The 15,866-nt window shown below is 41.7% G+C and overlaps 1 long non-coding RNA gene across 3 annotated transcripts; it reads right to left on the reverse strand.

The window, feature by feature from the left end:
- Positions 1-240: 240 nt before the first annotated feature.
- On the reverse strand, positions 241-15,642 carry LOC104217225 (uncharacterized). Of its 3 annotated transcripts, XR_708717.2 has the most exons (4): positions 15,516-15,642; positions 15,029-15,424; positions 13,841-13,992; positions 241-13,484 (listed from the first exon to the last, which is right to left on the reverse strand). It is a non-coding gene; the product is annotated as an uncharacterized lncRNA (long non-coding RNA). The 3 variants fall into 3 exon arrangements; XR_708718.2 differs by lacking the exon at positions 241-13,484 and having other exon boundaries at positions 13,645-13,992; positions 15,524-15,642; XR_708716.2 differs by lacking the exon at positions 241-13,484 and having other exon boundaries at positions 13,645-13,992.
- Between the last annotated feature and the right edge of the window lie 224 nt (positions 15,643-15,866).

Raw genomic sequence — 15,866 nt, forward strand, 5'->3', positions numbered from 1 at the left:
TCTCATAGAAAAAAGAAAGGGAGTTTTTAATAGGTTGACAATCAATTAAAACTAGTCAAACGAGGCCTTAGCTAGTTTTGTAAAAAAAATTCAAGATTGCTATATAAATTATGAACAACCAAAAAACTCACAAGGATTTCTAGAACAAGAACATTGTTAAAATGTAGAGAGAGCTGAGACGGATTCAACCATTTAAGCTCAAGAAGCTTCTGTAAGAAGAAGAAAGGGAAATGAGTAAGAAGCAAAATGATAACCGCTATTGTTCTATTGCTTTTTCGTGTATTTATACAATCATCTCATCTCACTAATACTCATTAAGATACAGATAACTAACTACTTAACTTAATACACCTGTTCACTACATGGTTATGACACAACTGAATAATTGTTAACCACTAACTTCAACTTGTGCTCCTTTCCAGTAGCACTGGCATTGCCATCTCATACACTCCCCCTCAAGTTGGAGGGAGCAAAATGTTTAGAACCCTCAGTTTGCCAAGCAAATTAACATGTTGAACTTGCCCCCAAGACTTTTGTTAAAAGATCTGCCAGCTGATCCTTGGTGTGGACATATGAAATTTTTACTATCCCTACCTTAATTTTTGTCTCTAATGAAGTAACAATCTATTTCTATATGTTTTGTCCACTCGTGAAAAAAGGAATTAGCTGCAATATGCATAACAACCTTGTTATCACTGAACACGGTCAAGACAGCTTACATTAACTCCCAGCTCCTTGAACAGTGCAAGCAACCATGTTAATTCTGCTACAGCTGAGGCCATGCTTCTATACTCTGCTACAGCTGAGCTTCTAGATACTGTTTGCTGTTTTTTTGACTTCCAGGAGAATTAAGATTTCCAAACTTGACTACATACGATGTAACTGACCTCATTGTATTTGGGCATGCTGCCCAATCTGAATTACACCAACATGTCAATTCTTGTGTGACTCCAGCCTTTAACCAGATTCCTTGTCCTAGTGAATTTTTCAAGTACCTCACCAGCCTTGTTGCAGCTTCCTAGACTTCTTGGGCTAATTGACTCAAGGTCGGGATTGTATAATTGATGTCAGATCTGGTGACAGTGACATATATTAATCTTCCAACCACTCTTTGGTATGAGCTAACGTCATGTAGAACCTCATCTCCTGTGATTCCAACTGTTCTGTCATACTCTACAGTTGTCAACTTTGAATTGGACTTTAAAGGTGTGTTAACTGGCTTTGCTCTAATCAATCACATATTAGATATCAAGTCAAGCACATATTCTCTGATTGAGAATCACTCCAGACTTAGATCTCAACACCTTTATACTAAGAAAATATCTCAATTCACCAAGGTCCTTTATTTTGAATTTCTGATGCAGGATTTTCTTTAGTGTAACAAGAAATAATCATGATTGCTTTGAGTAAACCCTGCATCTAACAGTGCATCAGTCAATTTGATGTTCCACTGCCTAGATACTTGTTTTAGTCTATATAGAGACTTAATCAACTTGCATACACTTCACTCCCCGTGTCTTCTAAAGCCTTCAGGCATATCCATATAGACTTCCCACCTTGCAAGAAAGCGTTGTACTGTAACGATCTGGCCGGTTGTTTTATGAGTTACCACTCCGTTTCCCCCATTTCTGCTTCTTTATGTGTTGTTCAGTTGTATTTTATCGCATTATGTTGGTTAGTTTGGGTTCAGAGTAGTTTTATAGAGAAATGAGACACTCAGTCTTTTAAGTTGGCCTTTTAATTGAAAAAGTCAACCGAAAGTTGACTTGTGGGTAAACGATCTCGGAATTCAATTTTTATGATTTGGATAGCTTCGGGAGGTGATTTGAGACATAGGAGCATGATCAGAATGTGTTTGAAAGTCTGGAGTAGATTTAGGCTTGAATTGGCGAAATTGGAATTTTGGTATTTTCTGGTTGGTAGCGGAGATTTTGATATAGGGGTCGAAATGGAATTTTCAGAAGTTGTATTAGGTCTGTTGTGTAATTTGCGATGTGTGTGCAAAATTTCAAGTCATTCGGACGAGGTTTGATAGACTTTTTGATCGAAAGTGGAATTTAGAAGTTTTGGAATTTCTTAGGCTTGAATCTGATAATAATTTGGTGTTTTGATATTGTTTTGAACGTTCTGAAGGTTGGAAAAAGTTAGAATGATGTTATGGGATATGTTGCCATGTTTGGTTGAGGTCTCGAGGTCCTCGGGTGAGTTTCGGGTGGTTAAACGGGTCAAATATTGCTTTGAGAAATTGCAGATTTTCTACTGTGTGTGTTGCAGAGTTTTGGCCTTCGCGTTCGCGAGTGGGCTCTCACGTTCGCGAAGGGATGAGAAGTGAGGCAGTCAATTTGGCCTTCACGTTCACGATGTTGGTCCCACAATCGCGATGGGTGAGGTTCAGTGTGCAATGCGAACGCGATGAGGTTCCCGCATTCCCGTAGAGTAATTGGAGCAGCTGGGGGTCCTGGTCATTTGTGCTTCGCGTTCGCGCTAGGTGTGTCGCGTTCGCGATGGTCTGAGAAGCTGAAGCTTCGCATTCGTGAAGAAGGAATAAGTGGTCAACGGATCTTTGTGCTTCGCGAACGCAAGTCTTTGACCGCGTTCGCGAAGAAGGATAGGTCATCTAGACAGAATATTTAAATACCCATGTTCGCGATTTTTGGTCTATCTTCCACCATTTTTGAGCAATTTTGGAGCTTTTTGAGAAGGATTGAAGAGGGAATCAAAGGGAAACACTTGGAGGTAAGATTTTTGGACTCAATACTCGATCCTATAGTGATTTCTACCTAATTAGACATGAAATTTGTGGAATCTAAAGCGTAAAATTGGGGAGTTAGGGCTTGAAATTGGAGACTTTGATTTAAGGATTTGAGGGGTCGTTTGTGGTCGGATTTTGATATATTTGATATGTATGAACTCGTGCGAGTGTAAGGATTCTAGTTTTGCAATTTTTATCGGAATCCGAGACATGGGCCTGGGGGTCGTGTTTGGCCAATTTCGGGATTTTTGATGTAAATTGGCTATTTTCGAGTGGGCTTTATTTTCTTAGCACATTTTGATGGTATAAATTTGTCTTTGGTTAGATTTGGAGCATCCGGAAGCCGAGTTAGGAGGAAAAGGCACTGCGGGCTAGAGTTTGGATCGGATTGAGATAAGTAATGATTGTAAATGTTGTCTTGAGGGTATGAAACCCCAGACTTCACATCGTTATGGTACTTTGAGGTGACGCACATGCTAGATGACAAGCGTGACGTCGTGCAACATTGGGGATTGTAACTTAGTCTGTCCCATATGACTGTAAAATCGCGTATTTGATTGAAAACTGTTTGATATCATTGTATTTTTGGAAAGTATTATTATGTTTTGGTATGAATGCCATATTTGGGCCTCGTGCCAACTATTTTTGACCCTTAGGAGATTTTTACTACTATTCCTCACTATTTTGACTTCATATTTGTACTCAGTCATGCTGTATTCTACTATTTTCATAACTCAGCCGTATTTACTTCGTTATCATATTTTAACTGATATTTTAGGGCTAAGCATCATGTTTTACTATTGTCTGAGTGGCTTGAGAGATTTCTAACTGAGTGAGGCCAAGGGCATGTGTTTTGAGGATATTATGGGATCAGGCTGCGCGCCGCAACAGGTTGTTACTGATTCATGATTATGAGGCTGAGGGCCAGATTTGTTTTGCCACGAGATGGCTTGTTATAAGGCCGAGGGCCTGTTTGATTATGCCACGAGATGGCTTGTTATAGCTCTTAGGCTATAGGAGCCCCTCCGGAGTCTAAACACCCTCAGTGAGCGTGGGTACCCAGTGTGAGTTGTGATATTGCCCGAGGGGCTGTTGTTGTTTCATGTTATTTCCCGAAGGGATGATACGAGTGATTGTATATTTTACGTTTCTATCATTTTTCTCACTGTTTTCATCACTCGTTTGAAATTATTGAAAGATGTTTTAAAAAGGTTTTTAATGAACTGAGATGTGTGTACGAGTTTTACTGCTTTATTGCATTATTCTGGACTTATTCTATTTTACTGTAGCGTTATGCTATGGTTTACTTGTTTTCTTACTGCTTAGCTGCATTTACTTTTATTACTTACTGAGTTAGCGTACTCACATTACTCCGTGCACCCTGTGTGCAGATCCAGGAGTCTTGGGTCGCGATAGCGAGTGTTGATCAGCTTTCCAGTAGGTCTCCGAAGTTGACTAGGTAGCTGCTTGGCATTCGCAGCCCAGTGCATCTCCTTCTATCTTATTCAGCTTTGTATTAGTTTCTGTTTCAGACTATGTTGTCTTTTTCTTATTCCTAGACGAGTTGTAGTTGCTCATGACTGGTGACACCCTGATGTCGGGCCGTGTTTTGTTTCCGCACTCTTCTATTCTACCTTACATTTTGGGATTTTAGCTTATTAATGACCTTAAATGCCTTATTATAATTGTTTGGTTGGTATTGGGGTTTGTATCGGCTGGCCACTTTTCACTGTAGGTGTCATCACGATCGAGTCCGTTTTAGGGTCGTGACAAGTTGGTATCAGAGCCTAGGTTACATAGGTCTCACGAGTCATGAGCAAGTTTAGTAGAGTCTCATGGATCGGTACGGAGACATCTGTATTTATCCTCGAAAGGCCGCAGAACCTTTAGGAAAATATTATATTCTTGAATTCTTGTCGTGCGAATTTGTTGATCCGAGTACTAAACTTCTGTTATTCTATTCTCTCATAGACGGTGAGGACACGTGCTACCGGTCAGGATGAACAACCACCAGTACCACCAGCTGGGGTCACTAGAGGCCGAGGTCGCGGTCGAGGCCATGGTAGTGGCAGGGGTGTAGCCTTCACAGTAGCTAGGGTAGCACATGCAGTTCCATCAGATGCCCCAATTCATGATTAGGTCCCAATTGTGGTCGCTCCAGCAGCACCGACTGTGCCTATTGTAATTCCAGGCGTTCAGGAGGCCCTGGCCCAGATTCTATCAGTGTGCACTGGCCTAGCTCAAGCGGTTTCGGTTAGTATAACCGCAGCTACTTCCTAGGTCGGGGGAGGCACTCAGACTCCCGCCGCTCGTACACCTGAGCAGGTCGTTTAGCGACTTCAGACACCGGGGGAACCTCCAGCCCAGCCGGTTGTAGCTACTCAGGACTATGTAGCTCTTGTTATGCCAGAGGATAAGCAGCGCAGGTTGGAGAGGTTTGGTAGACTTCAGTCTCCGACTTTCAGTGGTGCAGAGGGCAAGGATGCCAAGGGTTTCTTGGACAAGTGTCAGAGGATGCTTCAGACTGCAGGTGCTCTGGAGGCCTGTGGGGTCTCATTCACTACTTTCCTGTTTTTAGGGGCTACACTTAGATGGTGGGAGGCTTACGAGAGGCGTAGGCCAGTTGACGCAGTGCCCCTTTCTTGGCAGCAATTCTCCATTCTCTTTCTGGAGAAGTTTGTACTTGAGTTTCGCCAAGAGGAGCTGTGCAGGCAGTTCGAGCAGCTTCGGCAGGGTGACAGATTTGTTACGTAGTATAAGATGTCGTTCTTTGAGTTAGATCGTCATGTGGTCTGGTTGGTTCCCACAGATCGAGAGAGGATCAGGAGGTTTATAAATAGCCTCGGTTTTCAACTTTGGTTGCTTATGACCAGAGAGAGGGTATGTGGTGCTACCTTTGATGAGGTTGTTGACATAGCTCGATTGATTTAGATGGTTCGTGGTCCGGAGAGGATTAAGAGGGAGGCTAAGAGGCCTCATGGTCAGGATGGATTCAGTGATACTCCTCATGGGGTCAGTTTCAGTACGGCAGAGGCCGTCCATTTAGGCATGCTCAGTCAGCTCGCCTAGGTTATCGTGGGGAATTACTGGGTCATGGTTCTCACAGTTCTCATCAGGGCCATTCATCACTCAGTGCCCTTCCAGCCCAGAGTTTGTCCCGTGCTTCATCAGTTCAGGGCTATTCTATGCCAGATTCTTCTACTAGTCATCTAGGTGCTAGGGGTTTTCTTCAGTCCCCGTCTCTCGCACCAGGGAGTTGTTATGAGTGTGGAGAGTTGGGTCACATGTGGAGGCAGTGTCCTCGCCGTCTTGGGGGTGCATCTCAGCAGAGGAGTCAGTCATCGACTTCAGCGCCAGTTACTTCACCACCCACCACCCAGCCAGCTAAGGGCAGAGGACAGTCAACAGGGGGTCACCCCAAAGGGAGAGGTCGATCAGGTGGTGGCCATGCCCATTTTTATGCACTCCTAGCTAGACCCGATGTTATTGCTTCTGATGCTATGATTATAGGTATTGTCTCAGTCTACCACATAGATGCCTCTGTGTTATTTGATCCCAGTTTCACTTTTTCATATGTGTCATCATATTTTGCTCGTTCTTTGGATATGCCTCGTGAGTCTCTTGTTTCATCTGTCCGTGTATTTACTCTGGTGGGTGATACTATTGTTGTGGATCATATGTACCGGTCGTGTATGGTGACTATTGGGTGTTTGGAGACCCGAGTAGACCTTTTGTTGCTTTGTATGGTGGACTTTGATGTGATATTGGTCATGGATTTGCTATCTCCGTGTCGTGTTATATTGGACTGTCATGCTAAGATAGTGACATTGGCTATGCCGGGTGTGCCACAGATTGAGTGGCGAGGTTCGACTGATTTTATTCCCAATAGGGTGATTTCGTTCTTGAAGGCCCAACGGATGGTTGGGAAAGGTTGTCTTTCATACTTAGTATTGATTCTATTCCTGTAGTGAGAGATTTTCCCGATGTGTTTCCTACAGACCTGCCGGGCATGCCACCGGACATGAATATTGATTTTGGTATGATGGGCACTCAGCCCATTTCTATTCCATCGTATCGTATGGCACTAGCGGAGTTTAAGCAGTTGAAGGAGCAACTTCAAAAACTCCTTGATAAGGGGTTTATTCAGCCTAGTGTGTCGCCTTGGGGTGCGCTTGTTCTATTTGTGAAGAAGAAGGATGGCACGATGAGGATGTGCATTGATTACAGGCAGTTGAACAAAGTTACAATCAAGAACAAGTATCCTTTGCCTCGTATTGATGATTTGTTTGACCAGCTTCAGGGAGCGAGAGTGTTCTCCAAGATTGATCTTCGTTCAGGTTATCACCAGTTGAAGATCAGCGACTCGAATATTCTTAAGATAGCTTTCAGGACCCGATATGGTCATTATGAGTTCCTTGTGATGTAATTTGGGCTGACCAATGCCGAGCAGCGTTGATGCATTTGATGAACAACGTGTTTCGACACTCGACTTGTTCGTGATTGTTTTCATTGATGATATTTTGGTGTACATGCGTAGTCAGGAGGAGCATGTAGAGCATTTGAGAGTTGTGTTGCAGAGGTTGAGGGAGGAGAAGCTTTATGCAAAGTTATCCAAATGTGAGTTTTGGCTCAGTTCAGTAGCTTTCTTGGGGCACGTGGTATCCAGTGAGGGTATTCAGGTTGATCCGAAGAATATATAGGCGTTTCAAATTTGTCCCAAACCATCCTCAGCCACATAGATTCGCAGCTTTCTTGGATTGAAGGGTTATTACTATCGGTTCGTTCAGGGATTTTCATCTATAGCATCACCCTTGACCAAATTGACTCAAAAGGTTGCTCCATTCAGGTGGTCGGATGAGTATGAGGAGAGCTTTCAGAAGCTCAAGATTGCCTTGACCACAACTCCAGTGTTAGTTTTGCCATCAGCTTCAGGTTCATATACCGTGTATTGTGACGCTTCGAGAGTTGGTATTGGGTGCGTGTTGATGTAGGAGGGTAGAGTTATTTCTTATGTTTCTCGTCAGTTGAAGCCCCAAGAGAAGAACTACCACGTTCATGATCTAGAGTTGGCTGTTATTGTTCACGCGTTGAAGATTTGGAGGCATTATTTGTATGATGTGTCTTGTGAGGTTTTTACTCATTATCATAGCCTCCAGCACTTGTTCAAATAGAAAGATCCCAATTTGAGGCATCGGAGATGGTTAGAGCTGCTAAAGGACTAAGATATCACTATTTTGTACCATCCGGGGAAGGACAATGTAGTGGCCGATGCCTTGAGTAGGAAGGCGGTAAGTATGGTCAGTCTTGCTTTTATTCTTATTGGGGAGAGACCTCTTGCAGTTGATGTTCAGGCCTTGGCCAATCGGTTCGTGAGGTTGGATATTTCGGAGCACAATCAGGTATTGGCTTGTGTGATTTCTCGATCTCCTTATCTGATTGCATCAGGGAGCGCCAGTGTGATGATCCGCATTTGCCTGTCCTTAAGGACAGAGTTCAGCACGATGATGCCAGAGATGTGACTATTGGTGATGATGGGGTGTTGAGGATGCAGGGTCGGATATGTGTGCCCAATGTGGATGGGCTTCGGGAGTTGATTCTAGCGGAGGCCCATAGCTCGCGGTATTCCATCCATCCGGGTGCCACGAAGATGTATTAGGATCTGAGACAACATTATTGGTGGAGGAGAATGAAAAGGACATTGTGGGGTTTATAGCTCGGTGTCTCAATTGTCAGCAGGTGAAATATGAGCATTAGAGACCGGGTGGCTTGTTTCAGCAGATGGATATTCCAGAGTGGAAGTGGGAGCGGATCACCATGGACTTTTTAGTTGGGCTCTCACAGACTTTGAAGAAGTTCGATGTTATTTAGATGATTTTGGATTGACTGACCAAGTCCGCACACTTTATTCCTGTGTGTACTACCTATTCTTCAGAGCGGTTGGAAGAGATCTATATCCTAGAAATTGTTTGTTTGCAGGGTGTCCAAGTTTCCATCATTTCAGATAGAGGTACTCAATTTACTTTGCAGTTTTGGAGAGCCGTGCAAAGAGAGTTGGGTACTCAGGTTGAGTTGAACACAGCTTTTCACCCTCAGACGGATGGGCAGTCCGAGCGCACTATTCAGATATTAGAGTATATTGGGGAGGTGGCTTATGAGCTAGCTTTGCCACCCAGCTTATCGAGTGTGCATCCGGTATTTCATGTTTCTATGCTCAGGAAGTATATTGGCAATCCGTCTCATGTTTTGGATTTCAGAACGGTTTAGTTAGATGATAATTTGACTTATGATGTAGAGCTAGTAGCTATTTTGGAGCGTCAGGTTTGAAAGTTGAGGTCAAAGGATATAACTTCAGTGAAAGTGTAGTGGAGAGGTCGGCCCGTAGAGGAGGCTACCTGGGAGACCGAGCGGGAGATGCGGAGCAGTTCTTCTCACTAATTTAAGGCTTCAGGTATGTTTCTTGACTCGTTCGAGGATGAACGTTTGTTTAAGAGGGGGAGGATGTAATGATCCGGCCAGTCGTTTCATGATTTACCGCTCCGTTTCCCCCATTTCTGATTCATTATGTGTTGTTCAATTGTATTCTATCGCATCATATTGGTTAGTTTGGGTTCAGAGTGGTTTTGTAGATAAATGAGACACTTAGTCTCTTAAGTTGGTCTTTTAATTGGAAAAGTCAACCAAAAGTTGACTTGTGAGTAAACGATCTCGGAATTTGGTTTTTAATGATTTAGATAGCTTCAGGAGGTTATTTGGGACTTAGGAGCGTGATCGGAATGTGTTTTGGAAGTCCGGAGTAGATTTAGGCCTGAATTGGCGAAATTGGAATTTTGGCATTTTTCGGTTGGTAGCGAAGATTTTGATATAGGGGTCAGAATGGAATTTTCGGAAGTTGGAGTAGGTCCGTTGTGTCATTTGTGACGTGTGTGCAAAATTTCAGGTTATTCGGACGAGGTTTGATAGACTTTTTGATCGAAAGCGGAATTTGGAAGTTTTAGAATTTCTTAGGCTTGAATCCGATGATAACTTGGTGTTTTGATGTTGTTTTGAGCGTTCTAAAGGTTGGAACAAGTTTGAATGATGTTATGGGATATGGTGGCATGTTTGGTTGAGGTCCTGAGGGACTCGGGTGAGTTTCGGGTGGTTAAACGGATTAAATTTTGCGTTGAAAAGTTGCAGATTTTCTGTTGTGTATGTTGTAGAGTTTTGGCCTTCGCGAGGCTCTCGCGTTCACGAAGGGATAAGAATTGAGGCAGTCAATTTGGCCTTCACGTTCGCGATGTTGGTCCTGCATTCGCGAAGGGTGAGGTTCAGTGTGCATCACGAACACGATGAGGTTCCCGCATTCGCGTAGAGTAATTGGAGCAGCTAGGGGTCCTGGTCATTTGTGCTTCGCGTTTGTGCTGGGTGTGTCGCGTTCGCGATGGTCTGAGAAACTGAAGTTTTGCGTTCGTGTTTAGGAGGTCGCGTTTGCGAAGAAGGAATAAGTGGTCATCTGATTTTTGTGCTTCGCGAACGTAAGGCTTTGACCGCGTTCGCGATGAAGGATAGGTCACCTGGTCAGAATGTTTAAATACCCATGTTCGCGATTTTTGGTCTATCTTCCACCATTTTTGAACGATTTTGGAACTTTTTGAGAAGGGTTGAAGAGGGAATTAAAGGGAAACACTTGGAGGTAAGATTTTTGGACTCAATACTCAATCCTATTATGATTTATACCTAATTAGACATGAAATTTGTGGAATCTAAAGCCTAACATTGGGGAGTTAGGGCTTAAAATTGGAGACTTTGATTTAAGGATTTGAGGGGTCATTTGTGGTCGAATTTTGATGTATTTGATATGTATGAACTCGTGAGAGTGTAAGGATTCTAGTTTTGTGATTTTTATCGGAATCCAAGATGTGGGCCTGGGGGTCGTGTTTGGCCAATTTTCGAGATTTTTGATGTAAATTGGTTATTTTTTAGTGGGCTTTATTTCTTTAGCACATTTTGATGGTATAAGTTTGTTTTGGTTAGATTTGGAGCATCCGAAAGCCGAGTTAGGAGGCAAAGGCATCGCAGGCTAGAGTTTGGATCGGATTGAGGTAAGTAATGATTGTAAATGCTGTCATGAGGGTATTAAACCCCCGACTTCACATTGTTGTGGTACTTTGAGGTGACGCACATGCTAGATGACGAGCGTGGGGTCGTACACCGTTGGGGATTATAACTTAGTCCATCCCGTATGACTATTAAATCGCGTATTTGATTGAAACTGTTTGATATCATTGTGTTTTGGAAAGTATTATCATGTTTTGGGTTGAATGCCATATTTGGGCCTCGTGCCAATTGTTTTGGACCCTTAGAGGATTTTTACTACTATTCCTCACTGTTTTGACTTCATATTTGTACTCAATCATATTGTATTCTACTATTTTCATAACTCAGCCGTATTTACTCCGTTTTGATAGTTTAACTGATATTTTGGGGCTGAGCATCATGTTTTACTATTGCCCGAGCGACTTGAGAGATTTCTGACTGAGTGAGGCCAAGGGCCTATGATGTGAGGATATTATGGGATCGGGCTGCGCGCCGTAACAGGTTGTTACTGATTCATGATTATGAGTCCGAGGGCCTGATTTATTATGCCATGAGTTGGTTTGTTATGAGGCCGAGTGCCTGTTTGATTATGCCACGAGATGGCTTGTTATAGCTTTTGGGCTGTAGGAGCCCCTCCGGAGTCTGAACACCCCCAGTGAGTGCGGATACCCAGTGTAAATTGTGATATTGCCCGAGGGACTGTTGTTGTTACATGTTATTGCCCGAGGGAATGATACGAGTGATTGTGAGGTAGCCCGAGGGGCTGGTTCTATTGATATTTTGCCGAGGGGCTGTTTATGTTTCTATCCTTTTTCTCACTGTTTTCATCACTCGTTTGAAATAATTGAAAGATGTTTTTAAAAGGTTTTTATTGAACTAAGATGTGTTTACGAGTTTTGCTGCTTTACTGCATTATTCTAGACTAATTCTATTTTAATGTAGCGTTATGTTATGGTTTACGTGTTTTCTTACTACTTAACTGCCTTTACTTTTATTACTTACTGAGTTGGCGTACTCACATTAATCCCTACACCCTGTGTGCAGATCCAGGAGTCTCGGATCGCGATAGCGAGTGTTGATCAGCTTTCTAGCAGGTCTCCAGAGTTGACTAGGTAGCTGCTTGGCGTTCGCATCCTAGTGCATCTCATTCTATCTTATTCAGCTTTGTATTAGTTTCTGTTTCAGACTATGTTGTCTTTTTCTTATTCCTAGACGAGTTGTAGTTGCTCATGACTGGTGACACCCCTATATCGGGCCGTGTTTTTTTCCGCACTGTTCTATTCTACCTTACATTTTGGGATTTTAGCTTATTAATGACCTTAAATGACTTATTATAATTGTTTGGTTGGTTTTGGGGTTTTTGTCGGCTGGCCTAGTTTCACGATAGGTGCCATCACAATCGGGTCCGTTTTAGGGTCGTGGCATGTACACATTCATTTACCATAGGGTCCAACCTCTAGATACTGCAAGAGTTATGACTGACCTCATAGTTTCCATCTTGACAATAGGTGAAAAGGTATCATGATAGTCAAGGTCTTCCTTCTGATTGTAGTCTTGTGCTACAATTTTGGCCTTGAACCTCTCGACTTCTCCATTAGCTTGATATTTTATTTTGTAAATCCATTTTGATCCCACTGCATTCTTTCCTTTTGGGAGGTCTACCACTTCCCATATGTCATTTTCTTCTAATGCTTTAATCTCTTGCTTATTGTTTCTATCTACCTTGCATCCTTGGCTGCTTCCTTGAAGCATTAAGGCTCCACAAGTGCAGAAAACTTGTCAAGGTAAGTTTGATAGGTTGATTTGGTTTTGTCATAGAACAGATGGTTAGAAATGGCGTACTTGTTGTTGCCCTGTTTGGTGGTTATCTAATCTTTCATCCAAGTAGGTTGTTTGGAATCCCTTGATGACCTCCTGGCAATTGGAGCATGAACTTTTGTATTCTGTTGTCCATCTTATGGATTGTGCTCCTCATTTGAGGAATTTGAAAGTGAATTTGGCTCCTCTATCAAGTCATCTCCCCCTTCATGCCCCAAGGTAGAAGAATGATCATGTGCCAAATCAGTTAGGTCAGACACTTGAGCAGTAGAACCAGATGATCCCTCAGAGTCACCATTAGTCCAAAAAGTTGAAGTTGAGTCATTAGTGGTGGATCTTGCAGTATATCATGAGACAGTATGTGATTAGTAGGTGCAACCTGTTTCTTTAAGGAAGAAATGGCAAAAGGAAACTCAGTTTCTCTAAAGGTAACATCTCTATTAACAAAAAACAGTTGTGTTCGTAGGTCTAAAAGAATGTAGCCCTTCTGTAATTCTGATAGCCGAAGAACACAGTTTGTCTTACTGTTTCTGCAAACTTGTCATCCTTGGCAACTGTAGTTACATAACACAGACAACAAAATGTCCTTAGACGGTGTAAGGTTGCCTGCTTCTTGTATAGTAACTCATAAGGACTTTTACTACTAGTAGCAGTAGAGTGTGACCTGTTCATGAGACACACTGCAGCCTTTACACACATACCCCAGTACTTGAAATCTAAGTGCTCTTGCAATATTTAAAATATGTGTGTGTTTCCTCTTAACCACCCCATATTGTCGACGGGTATGAACATAGCTGCTTTGGTGAAGTTTGTCCAAGTCTTGAAGAAGGTCATTGCACTGTGAGTTAAAAAACTCAATGTCATTATTATTTCTAAGGACCCTAACCCTGACACTAAATTGTGACTGCACCATAGACATGAAAGATTAATGGCTACAATAGCTTCAGATTTAAGTTGTAATAAGAAAATCCATATATACCTACTGTGAACATCCACAATAGTCAAAAAATAATATGTGTGATTAAAAGTAGGAGTTTTAGAAGAGACTTAGAGATCCATATGTACAAGGTGGAAAGGTGAATCAACTCTAGAGTCACTACTAGAAAACATTATGTTTTGCTAAGGGGCAAATTGGGCACTTATTCAACTATAAACTATCTACATAATTATGCAACAAATTCAGAGACTTCATGCCTGGTATGATAGGATGTCCAAGTCTTTGATGCTATAAAGTATTGCCTTGTCCATGAACTATTAATATTATTGGGTGTTTTGTGTCATGCTTACGGTTGTCTGCAACTTTGTATATGTACAAGTTTCCTCTCCGGCTACCAATCCCCTTTATCCTGCCATTCCAAAGTTTATGAAAGACAAAAAGTTAGGGAAAAAGTTGACTGAGCAGGACAGTTCCTTTGTCATTTTAGAGATTGATAGCAAGTTAAACTTGAAATCAGGAACAATCAGTACATTGCTCACAATTGCAATACTAAACAAAGACACATGACCAGTATGAGTGATATCTGCCTTATCTACTGTGGGCAAATGAACTTTGTTATTACCACATATTATTTTACTGTGGTCACATTTTAACATGCTCTCCTCAGAAGTTACAAGATGAGTAGCTCTAGAATCCATAATCCGTTCATCATTATCTCTTACTTTGGATATCATACAAGTCACATGCTACATTGGTATGATTCCCCTTATTACTTTGACTTCCACCGGCATCTTTATTTAGCAAATTGAGAATCTGCTTCTATTGTTCTTCTATGAAATATTGAGCCTTGATCTCAGTAGGACCTAGGTTCCTAGAAGGCACCTGATGTGGTGGTGGCATGTCAACATTTTCAGACACATTTTTATAGCATTAAGGGGCTGCTTACCATACTCAAATTGACCACCATAGCCTACTGGACTTTTAGATCCCCCATAATCAGGCTTAGAGGTCTTCTTAGGCTTAAAATCATAGGGGTACCCAACAAGCTTGTAGCAATTTTCTTTGATATGACCCCTTAAATTGCAATACCCATATTGTATAAATGGTTTTTTGTCGTTATAAGGTTGTCCATGAGTCAATTGCATACCTAAAGGGTCTATGTTTGTAGTAATTGCATTTAAACCAGCTGAATGTTGACTTTCATCTTCAATTATCATAGCTTATGCCCGATTAATCATAGGATAAGTTGATTTCAACAAGATTTGTTTCCTAGCTTGGTCATATGAATCATTCAGTCTACTAAGGAATTGCAGTAATCTCTGCTGATGAAAGTGCTCCACTGACTCCTTAGATTTTTCACAATCACAATCAAGAGGGGAACCATGGCATCATATTCTACCCATATGTCCTTCAATTTAGTGAATAGACAGAAACAAAGTTAGTACCTTGTGAATGATTGGCAATTTGACAGTGAACTTGGAAAATTCTCATGTGATTGACTTTGTCAAATCGCTTCTTGAGATCCTTCCACAACGTAAGAATTAGAGGCATATACAATTTCACTAAGTGGATCTTCAGAACCTATATTGATAATCCATGAGAGGACAATTGCATCGCATATTTCCATTGTTCCTGCAGCTCCTTGTCAAAGGATTATTTTTTACAGGTACCTAGTACGAACCCTAGCTTTCTCTTTGCTTGAAGAGCGATGCGCATTGATCTACTCCATAGGTCATAATTCTCTGATACAGTGAGTTTGACTGGAACAAGTACCGAACTAGGAGTATCAGCAGGATTAATGAATAATAGATGTGTGTAGGTGAGTTTTTCTGCCGCCATAGCTGCAAACAAACGAGCTTAATTAAGAAGAGGTTTCACACAGTAATTTGATAAATTGAATCGAAAATTGCGTGTATGACCAGAATAAATTACTTTGATACCATGCTAAAATATTGAGAGAGGTGAGACAGATTTAGTCATTGAAGCTCGAGAAGCTTATGTAAGAAGAAGAAAGGGAAATGAGTGAATAAGCAAAATGATAACTGTCTACTGTTCTATTGCTTTTCAATGTATTTATACAATCATCTCATCTTACTAATACTCACTATGATACATCTTACTAACTATTTAACCTAATACAAATGTTCACTACATGGTTGTTACACAACGGGATAATTGCTAACTACTAACTTCCACGTGTGCCTCCTTTCCGGTAGCACTGTTACATTGCCATCTCATAACAAGTATAGAGAATGACAGACGTAAAGAGCAGTTATGTGTATA

The sequence above is a fragment of the Nicotiana sylvestris genome, chromosome 8, assembly GCF_000393655.2.
Source record: "Nicotiana sylvestris chromosome 8, ASM39365v2, whole genome shotgun sequence".
Taxonomy (NCBI): domain Eukaryota; kingdom Viridiplantae; phylum Streptophyta; class Magnoliopsida; order Solanales; family Solanaceae; genus Nicotiana; species Nicotiana sylvestris.